At 48.2% G+C, this 10,930-nt stretch overlaps 1 long non-coding RNA gene across 2 annotated transcripts in view; it reads left to right on the forward strand.

The window, feature by feature from the left end:
- Nucleotides 1–10,930, forward strand: part of LOC140393673 (uncharacterized) — a 184,564-nt gene that overhangs the window by 23,780 nt on the left and 149,854 nt on the right. For both annotated transcript variants that reach the window (XR_011935708.1, XR_011935709.1), the window contains exon 2: nt 3,776–3,864. This is a non-coding gene — a long non-coding RNA (uncharacterized lncRNA). The remainder of the gene's footprint in view (nt 1–3,775; nt 3,865–10,930) is intronic.

Here is a 10,930-nt window from a genome sequence, read left to right on the forward strand (position 1 = left end):
AGTCCGGGGTGTGCTGGGATTGTGGCTGCTCCCGGAGTCCGGGGTGTGCTGGGGCTGTGGCTGATCCCGGAGTCCGGAGTCCGGGGTGTGCTGGGGTTGTGGCTGGTCCCGGAGTCCGGAGTCCGGGGTGTGCTGGGATTGTGGCTGATCCCGGAGTCCGGGGTGTGCTGGGATTGTGGCTGATCCTGGAGTCCGGAGTCCGGGATGTGCTGGGGCTGTGGCTGATCCCGGAGTCCGGAGTCCGGAGTCCGGGGTGTGCCGGGGTTGTGGTTGGTCCCGGAGTCCGGGATGTGCTGGGGTTGTGGCTGCTCCCGGAGTCCGGGGTGTGCTGGGGTTGTGGCTGGTCCCGGAGTCCGAAGTCCGGGATGTGCTGGGTCTGTGGCTGGTCCCGGAGTCCGAAGTCCGGGATGTGCTGGGGTTGTGGCTGGTCCCGGAGTCCGGGGTCCGGGATGTGCTGGGGCTGTGGCTGGTCCCGGAGTCCGGAGTCCGGGATGTGCTGGGGCTGTGGCTGATCCCGGAGTCCGGGGTGTGCTGGGGTTGTGGCTGATCCCGGAGTCCGGGGTGTGCTGGGGTTGGGTGCTGGTCCCGGAGTCCGGAGTCCGGGGTGTACTGGGGTTGTGGCTGGTCCCGGAGTCCGGAGTCCGGGGTGTTCTGGGGCTGTGGCTGATCCCGGAGTCCGGAGTCCGGGGTGTTCTGGGGTTGTGGCTGGTCCCGGAGTCCGGAGTGTGCTGGGGTTGTGGCTGATCCCGGAGTCCGGAGTCCGGGGTGTGCTGGGGTTGTGGCTGGTCCCGGAGTCCGAAGTCCGGGATGTGCTGGGGCTGTGGCTGGTCCCGGAGTCCGGGATGTGCTGGGGATGTGGCTGCTCCCGGAGTCCGGGGTGTGCTGGGGTTGTGGCTGGTCCCGGAGTCCGGGGTCCGGGATGTGCTGGGGTTGTGGCTGCTCCCGGAGTCCGGGGTGTGCTGGGATTGTGGCTGGTCCCGGAGTCCGGAGTCCGGGGTGTGCTGGGGTTGTGGTTGGGGCGAGTACCCCCGGTGGGCCGCCCTGGTCTGTTGGTGATTCTGCAAAACAAAAGATAAGAGACATGGTGAGATGTTGGGAAGCAGTGTTCTGGGGGAGAGGGGAGACTCACTTGCTGTTGGGTGTTGGGGCTTTGCCTTAGGGGTTCACTTGGTCTCATGGTCACCACCATCTTTCCTGCACATTCCCTGCTAACTCCACCACCCTCTGCTAGGTGGGAGTGAGAACCCACCCCCTCCAGTCTTCTCCCACTGCCTCCTGTTATGGGTTGTCCTTTCCTAGGGGACACATAAAGGACATGGTGAGACACATGGAGGCGAGATACTTTGGGGGGGGTGGCGGGGGGGAGATGGGTCTGCAGCTGGTGGCATGGGCGTGCAAGGCACCTGGCCAAAGAGGATACTACAGGAATTGGCGTGGTGCAGGGTGGGATGTGAGGAAGATGCAGGAGGATCAGTTTTTGATTGGCCTCTATGGGAGTGGAGGATGATGTGAGGAGTGAGGGACGGGAATGATGCCAGGGAAACAAAGGTGGTGACTCACCCGAGCTGCCCTAAGGGAGGTTGTTCATCTTCTTGCGGCACTGCCAGTCAACCTGGTGAGGCACGTGGCACTCACCGCCTTGGCCAACTCTGCCCAGGCCTGGGTAAGGGTATCAGATTGGAGCCTCCCGTCCATCCTGGGGCAGGGTGTGTCCCACCTCTCCTCCACTGCATCCAACAGTCAAGCTCTGCATCTCCAAATCGGGAGCAGCTCTTCTTTGGGCCATCTCCTTGTCTGGAATGAGAGTGCGTGGGGTGTGGAACGTTTACAAGCAGCTCAATTTGTCAAGATCTCCAGCGCCAATTCCGGCCCCAGCAATCCAACGCCGACGAGAATGGAAAGTGCTCTAGATTCAAGTGCTGGCCTGTTAACATGTCCTGAATTGCTCCGGAACTAGCGCCCCCCAGTGGGAACATGAACCACATGCAATTCAGTCCTGGCGTCAACACTTAGGGCTTCTCTGCATTCCGACACTGAAATCGTGGCCGGCGCAGGGGCAGAGAATCAATTTCCTCGCATTGAATCGGGACCGGCGCAGTTCCCCGATTCACTGGGCCCAAAAAAACGGTGCACTCAGAGAGTACGCCGCGCTGCATTTCCCCTGCCTGCGGCCATTGCTGGAGGGCCGCCCCACCATTCTCCACCCCCAACCGGCCGAAGTCACGATGGCGTGGATCTAACGTGGTCCAGTTTTACTGGTGTGAAAGTCCACAGTTTTTACGACAGAGTGGGGACACAGCCCCAAAAACAGAGAATCCAGCCCTTAGTCTCCCAGATGGCGAATTTTGCCCAGTAATCAGAGCCTGAGGGTCCTGATATTGACAGCGGTGGGCTGCGTGGTGGTGAGAAGAGGGGTGGTGTATTTATATACGGGAAACTGAGGAGTCCAGCTTTCTCTACATGTTGTAGAGTTTGACGGCACGGCATCTTTTTTGTAAAGTCCCTGCCTGGTTATCAGCCTGATTGATAAGCTTCCCCTCCAGTCGGGCAGGGAATCATGGCTGAGCATGCCGCAGAGTGAGGGTGGGGTCAGTTTCAGGCCCCAGAGAATCTTTGTTTGGACCCACACTAATGGACAAGGCGTTTGGCACCCAAGGAGGGCTCCTCCTGACCCACAAGGTGAACTGTTAAAGGACGTACCTTCTCCCTGAATGCTGCCCTCTGATCTGCGAGATGTCCTGAAGCCTGGGAAATGTAGTTGGTGATGTGTTGGGGTTGGGTTTGAAATTAACAACAAAAATTAACATCCTTCCTGACCCCATTTTGTGGAGTTAAGATCCACCACAGAGTGACTGAACACTTGAACAAGTAAACACTAGTGGAATGGAGTCACCATGTATTGTGTTCTGTGATGTAGCCATTGTAATGAAGTACACAGAACTTAGAGTTGATTAACTATTAAGATGATTTATTAATAAACACGTTGAAAAGATAACTAAGGAACAGACGATGGCTATTAAATGAATTCTCCTGGAGATACTCTAAGTGCGACCATCCTCTTGTATGTCTTACTACCAACTGGCCGGGTGCCTTGAGTTATGTGGTAGATATCTATCGCCACCAGCTGGTTGGAGGTCGCATTACTAATTATATGCAAAACTGTGCACAGGCACATCACCACACCATGGATCAGCAAAGGGTAATTCTTGTCTGGTGAATCTTCCCAAAGTTTTGAGGTCACCAGCATGGTAGAAATGTGAATGCTGCCGATGTTATCTTCTAGGCCCTGCATTTTCTTTCTGTTATATTTTGCCCTGTCTAGGCGATTGTGTGACTGAGGGAGGGGGGTGGGGGGGAGGCAGATGCAAGGTAGAGCTCCAATCATTATGCTGTGGAAAAGACTTGACTGCCCATCATTTCCGTCTCTTGGTATGGGATTTTCCGAAGATGTTTGACGTGGTTTTACAAAAGAGATTATTAGCAAATGTAAAAGTGGCAGGAATTAGGGGGCAACTTTGTGACACGTGTCGTGACATTAATTCTTGATGGTGTCAGTTATGAGTTATTAAGACAGGGTGTAACGGATATCCTCGCTTCTCCGTTTGCAAAAGATCGCGGAACAGAATACTATGAAATGCTGAGAGCAAAATTCGCCTTTAATTTTGTGCTGAAATAGCTTCTGCCTCGTACTTATATCGACAGGACTCTAACTGTAATGTGCTTCTTGGTTGATTCCCAAGTACGAGATTCTAATGCTGTACTGCTGTTTCTTTAGAAGAACAGAAGATGTGTACAGCAGTGCTGTCATTTACCGAGAACCCCAGTAGCAGCTTCTGTTATGACTGCCAGATAGAATTCAGCCTGGTGAGTGTTGATAGTTATCTTTAATAACCTATAACTAAAGAAAATGCATGTTTAATCTGCGGATTAATAAAAAAAATTATTTTGGCACATCTGCGTTAACAGTTTTGGGGGGAAACGCTAAAAATCTTGAACAGTTATTTATGGCATTTTAATTTGTATATCAGGGAGGTTCCGGCGCCGCTCTGGACAGTAATTTTCAATAATCTTTCTTCATTCTGCTATGACTCTCTCTCCTTTTCCTTTTCTTCTCCTCCCCCTTGCTTCTCCCACAACTCTCTCCACCCCCAGACTCCTGTGTTCTCTGCTTCAGCATTACAATTGCTGTAACCCTGTGTGGGTGTAGATGCCGTCTGCACACGTCTGGCAGTAGTGGGCTGGCTGCGTCAGAGTTAGCAGTTATCACTGTGAGTGCCCTAATTTCAATTAAACCCCAACGTGGGCACAGCAGCGATGGAACAAAGGTGTTATGCAATCTGAAATGATCAATAGCATTTTAAAATATTTATACAAAGGAAAATACAATTCACACCCTGTTTCATTAAGCGAGGGCTCGTTTCCACTCCTGAGTGGCTTTAGGGTCAAAGGTCATTGGCCATGGTAATTAGCTTTGCTTTGTGCCCAGTTGGTTATAGCTGCTGATGACAGTAATTCCCAAGACCAATGGAACGTTCATTAAATACAGAATCATAGGATCTCACCGAGCAAGCAGTTGTCATTCAGCTAATCATGAATGTGTCAACTCTCTGAAAGGGCGATTGTGATTCCATTACCCTGCATTTTCCACATACCAATGTTCACTCTGAGCTCCATGGTAATGCAGAAAGCAGAGAGTTCCTGCACAGGCCGCACACCAGTTTGCCCCTTTACATCAATGTGCACACGCACCGTTACGGTAGCACAGTGGTTAGCCCTGTTGCTTCACAGCGCCAGGGTCCCAGGTTCGATTCCCGGCTTGGGTTTTGTTGTTGGCTGTTTTGCCTGCTGGTTACCAAGTGGGGGAGTCCTCAAAGGCCATTTTTTCTACAGCTCCGTGTCCATTCCCATCTCACTGGGATTGGGAAAATCTGGCCCTTGATGTGGTCTACATGAAGTTTAACCTGTGTACTTGCCTAAATGTTGAACTGCAATGCCATCGACAATTGCTATCGTTCCACTCCTTCCCAATAAATCCCTCCCTCTACTGATGGCTCACCTCCTCCATCTCCCAATCAGTGTAATAACACCCCAACCCTCACCACCATCGTTCACTCCTTCCACCCCCAGGACATAACTGGTCCATAATTGAAGATAACTTTGTCAGAGAACTAGCTGGGAACATCCAGCTCACTGGTTTCCTCAAACTAAGTTCCAGGACAATATTCCAACAATGACCTAACCAGAGATTTTGCCTTGTGCTTAATCTCAGTCATAACTTTTCAGCTTTATCATTGCAATTTTGGCAGTGTGCAGGTCAATGATTTTCATGTCCAGTGGATTGTGGTCAGACTCTCCCACAAATCCTTTGCCAAATAGATAGGTATGAAAAGGCACGATTCCAAAGACTAAAGCTAATGTTTCCTGCTCAATGTTGGAGTTGTTGGATGGCGTTAATGACAGACTTTTTGAAGCAAATGCAATTGGTTTGTCTTTACGGAGTATGCATGTCCCCAGAGCTTTCTGTGATGCTGTAAGCTTATGTGAGAAGGCACAGTTTGCAAGAGGTTTAGCTTTAGCTTTTTGTTATTGTATGACATCCACCTATTTGTAAAACCTGCGATCCCCTTTTTTCCTCACAGATTTTTACAGCTTGTCCTCCCACTTTCAGGTATCTCCATCCTAAAGTCTGGATTTTAATTCCCGACGCGCCTCCTGAACCACAAGGATACAGAGGGTAGTGGGTGCCTGGAACTCGCTGCCGGAGGAGGTGGTGGAAGCAGGGACGATAGTGACATTTAAGGGGTACCTTGTCAAATTCATGAATAGGATGGGAATAGAGGGATACGGACCCAGGAAGTGTAGAAGATTTTAGTTTAGTCGGGCAGCATGGTCGGCACGGGCTTGGAGGGCCAAAGGGCCTGTTTCTGTGCTGTACTTTTCTTTGTTCTTTGTTCTTTGTTCTTTCATTGCAAAATCCAAATAATTCACTGTTCTAGGCCTTTTCCTTCCTCAAATCTTCTGCTGGCGCAGAGATCTCTGATTAAAACAGCAGTCAGACAATAGTTACGTAAACCGAGCATGATCAAGAAGGATCGTTGTCTTCCAGTGAGCGTCTTGCCTGCCTATTAAAAAGCAGGTTAAAATTTAAACTGGCAGGAAGGGTTGCAACAGGTAAATCATTGTGGTCAGCTTAACTGCCCGCCCAGCTAGCTTCCACAAGTTTTAAGGTTAAACGAGACCCTTGAGTCTCTCCGCTCCTCTCCACTGTGACATTTTACTGCAACTGAGTACTGGTGGAGAGATTCTGTGATATATCCCCCAGCCAATATTTTGCCATTTCCCTGTGGAGTATAACTGCAGCTGACCTTTGTGGTATTAACAATCTTACTGCATTGTATTTCCTGGTTTCTTTATCGTAATGTTAAAGGTTCCTATTGATTTCAGATACTACATCCATTTTTGAATCACTGATCTAAATAACTGAGGGACGTGAGAAGGTTCACAAAGGTCTTGAACTCCATCCATAATAAACCAAATTTTCCTCATGGTTAAGCTAAACACTGACCGCCCCCAACAGATCAAAGGTTTTGACTCATTTCAGGAATCTTCTGCGGCACAAGGAGGTGGCAAATGAATGCAGTCAGAGGGCAACGGAATTCAAACAAACGAGCAAACCACCAGTCAGAAGCAAATTTTCAGTCAGTACACAGCTTCCACTGCATAATATTTACTGAGAAACCATTCTAAAGTTGACTAATCGGCGGTAGGGGAAATGGATGAGGGGTGCAGTGAATTGCAACACTGACATTATTATCTCTGACCCTAGCATCATTGGAGAAATGGATGTGGGCAGCAGACATTGCTGTTCGAAGACTAGATTCGAGCCAGAGAGGCCTTTCCTTTTGTTGCGCTCATTTCAGTTTTAACTGCTAAATTCCGAGATTTTGAAATCACTCGTGGTCAAATTTCACTGATTCACATTGGGAAATTGGTAAAGGTTACTGACCTGTGTGCTACTCAGGATTCTCGGTGAGGGGGGTGTGGGCTGGTTTGAAGCAACCTACCACCTTCAGCTACGCATGTGGATAATATCTGGCACCGTGTGTTGTGTTATTCATTTGTTTCCCCTTCAATGAACCAACAGACGTGACAATTATGCAACTTGGCTCAAAATAAAACTTTCCAAAAGCTTTTCCCTTTAAAAGTGTACACCAAGCACAACCACTTTTTGCCAAATTTTCACGCAAGTTTTACCAACTCCAGATTTTTACTAATAAGTAGCACAGTGGTTAGCACAGTTGCTTCACAGGGCCAGGGTCCCAGGTTCGATTCCCGGCTTGGGTCACTGTCTGTGCGGAGTCTGCATGTTCTCCTTGTGGCTGCGTGGGTTTCCTCCGGGTGCTCCGGTTTCCTCCAAAGGTGGGCAGGTTAGGTGGATTGGCCATGATAAATTGCCCTTAGTGTCCAAAAAGGTTAGGTGGGGTTACTGGGTTGCGGGGATGGGGTGGGGGGAATGCAGAAGAACATCTCCGCAACCTAGATGCTACACTCCAAAGATGAGAAGATTGCCCCAAAAGACAAATGTGAATTTTTCCACTCTTCAATCGAAACTCTGGAACATGTCACCTTTACCAAGGAACCGCGTAACAGTGAGCAGGATGCAGAGGTGGGCATTGCTCTTGTCAGCACACACGTACACAATCAAGTGTCGTCAGTGAAACCTTCATGAGATCGCAGATGGACTCTCCCAACTACACTTACCCAAATAGTTCACCAATGAGCAGCTCGTGTGGAAACATTTCCTGCTTCGAGCAAGTAGACCACAGGCCATGTTTTAAGAAGCGTACCAGAAATTATCCAGTACTGTCAGAGGTCATGGACATGGTGCTGCGAGGAAAGACCTCAGGAGCAAGCCCCGAGTTAAAGGCATATTCCACTCGACCACTTGAATTATCCAGATAGGCAGGTTGTCTCCTCTGGGAATGAAAGTCATCATTCCACCACTACTCAGGAAATAGGTCTTAAATCAATTACACAAAGGCCACTGCGGTATTGGAAGGATGAAGGAGGTAGCCAGAAACAATTTTTGGTTGCCGGGGCTAGATGCCAAATTTGAGCAGAAGGGGGGAATGTGTTTGTCTTGCGCAAAAGTGCAGACCCTGATGCCATTAGCCCCGTTACACCCGTGGGAATTGCCAGAAGAGGCCTGCCAATGGGTACATGTTGATTACGCCGGAGCTTTTGAAGGGCGTGTGTTTCTCAATCTAGTCAACGTTCACTTGAAATGGCCTGGAGTTGCCATCATGAAGACAACGTCATCGGAGAAAACAATTGAGAGATTGGGTGAAATCCTCCGCAGATTCTATCACCCTGAACGGCTGGTGAGCGGTAATAGGTCGTAGTTTATTTCTCAAGAGTTTGTGCACTACTTGAAGGAGAATGGAATTCAGCACATCCGATCTGCTCCTTATCATCCTGCCACAAATGGGCTGGCAGAATGTTATGTACAGCCAAGGTAACTAGAGAACAAGGTTCATTGACTAAACACTTGAGCCAATTCCTGCTCCTGTACAGGAATGCTACATACTCAACTACCCAAGTTTCTCCGGTGCTGCTAATGGTTAGATGTCAACTATGCACAGCATTCAATTTGCTAAAACCACCCAAGACAAAATAAATTGTCAAGAAAATGCAGCAGGATCAGGTCATTCAGCGGAAAACAAGGCGAAACGTCATGTATTTCACTAGGGTCAAAGGTTCTGGCAAGGAACTATAGCACAAGTGAAAAGTGGCACTGCCACCATTTTAGCACAGACAGAACCGGTCTCCTGCACTCCTGAGATGATATAATATGGAGGAAACGTACTTGGGGCTAACAATCATTTTTGAACGGCCGTGTCGTTAACACCACAGACCAGCTTTTCCCTCAACATGTCGTTTAGTGCAGACCCAAACTTGCATTGTTCAACCGTTTATTTTAGACATGCCACAAAATATTGTGATCATCTCCACTGGGGCCCCTGTTGTCAAATTGAATTTGTAATGCAGCACTATTGTCGAGGGCTTTGGGTGGGAAAGATCCTTGGCCAACTTCACCAATTCCTGGAATGTTTTGGCGTTGGGGGCAACTGGAGACGTCAAATTCCTAATTAGGTTGTAAGTGGGAGCCTCACAGACTGTTATTAGAATTACCAGTTGTTTTTCTTCCCTATCTGAATTCATTTGCCTTGAAAAAGCAACTGTGACACTCTACATATAGTGCCCATTGTTCCATCTGGGGGCAAATGGTTCCAGTTTACCAAAAAGGGGCATTGTCACTTATGGACTATGAAATGAGTTTCCTTCAGTGGGAAGCTTTCACCGAGGTCTGCTCTCCCAATTTTCGTAACAGCAGGAAGGCATTCCGGTTGATCCTTGTTGGCAATGTAATGACAGACAGGCGAGCACCAGACAGATTAGCAAGTGAACTATTTATTAAAGTAGGAAACTATATACAGGGAGTGAGATAAAAAGCTACCATGTTCCAAGACTCCAATCTCCAAACTAAACTGCGAACCCGCACTCTGCAATAGGGTTCATGTGCTCTGGTCCAATTGGCCGATTGAGTCACATGACCCTCTGGGGACTCCCCCCCTTAAAGTGGCACACTCCCACAATTATTATTTTTCTAAATCACCTGGTCCAACACACTGTTGTTTGAGGGACTTTGTTGTGTGCAAATTGGCTGTCACTTTTCCTACAGAGCAGCAATAAAAACATTTCAAAAATACTTCATTGGTGATAAAGCGTTTTGTGGCATTGTTAGGTCATGAAAAGTCCTATTTCTAATGGTCCAATTTGTTTGCTCAAATCTCGCTGGGGTTCTTATCGTGATGATTTATGTTTTTTTTGTGAGAATTTGCGATCAAGGACATGCCTTCTGGGAAGAGTAATGGTTTCTTCTGCCTTTTGGTTGGTGCTGCCTCTCTTCCAGCCAAGAGGTAGCTTGTTATGGATAACAGAGTCACCAGGTTCCTAGTGTCGACCTTCAGTGGGCCACACATTATGGGGGAAACGTAAATGACTTCCTGTTAATTAGCGGTGCTGCTTGTAACAAAGGGCTGAGTAACTGGGATCTGTCTTCCCACCTCCTCAGTCAACAGCATCTGTTCAGAATGAAAAGTTAGAGCAGGCGAGAATTTGTCATTCTTCTTGTTAGTCTACTTAGCAGTTTGTGCAATTGAGTGTCATGGGATGTGCATTAAACTTCTTTAGTTGGAGGGCATATTGTGAGCAAGGTACAATCAAACTGTTCAAAAGTTCAGAAGACTTGGACTTTTTTGTCATCTTGTCTAATTATGTGGTCTAAACATTGCCAAAATAGTCTTCAGTCCATGTCACTCTGTTATTTCTTAGCCTTATGACAGCCACATCTGTCTGATTGTTTCCATCTTTACAAGCTACTTGTGCCAGTGAATACATTTCTCCATGTTGCACAAGTCAGTAGTCTAATGCTAGTCTACTTGTCATTGACAAGCTTTCTGTTTCGCAGGAGACAGCTTTAGGCTCTTAAAAGGTAATTGTGTGTAATTGGTTGGAAGAAGTTGTGTAGTGCTTCCTGGAAGCAATCAGTGTTTGAAAAGTTTCCTGAATAAACTCTCAATGCAGGAATTCGAATCCTGAGTCAATAAAGGACACTTGGAATTTTGGCCTCTGCTACAGGATGTTGTTGCTCGTCATTATTTATGGTGATAAATAAACGCTCTACATTGGGGGTGGGAGGTGAACATAGATGCCTTTTCACCCTGGCGAATGCTTCGTCCTGTAAGGCAGCCCAAACCCACTTCTGCTCCTTCTTTGGCAGAATGTGGAGGGGTGCCAATATGGTGGCCAAGTTGGAGATGAATTTCCCATAATAATTCACCGGGCCTAACAGTGACCATAGTTCAGC

The sequence above is a fragment of the Scyliorhinus torazame genome, chromosome 17 (assembly GCF_047496885.1).
Source record: "Scyliorhinus torazame isolate Kashiwa2021f chromosome 17, sScyTor2.1, whole genome shotgun sequence".
NCBI classification, from domain to species: Eukaryota; Metazoa; Chordata; class Chondrichthyes; order Carcharhiniformes; family Scyliorhinidae; genus Scyliorhinus; species Scyliorhinus torazame.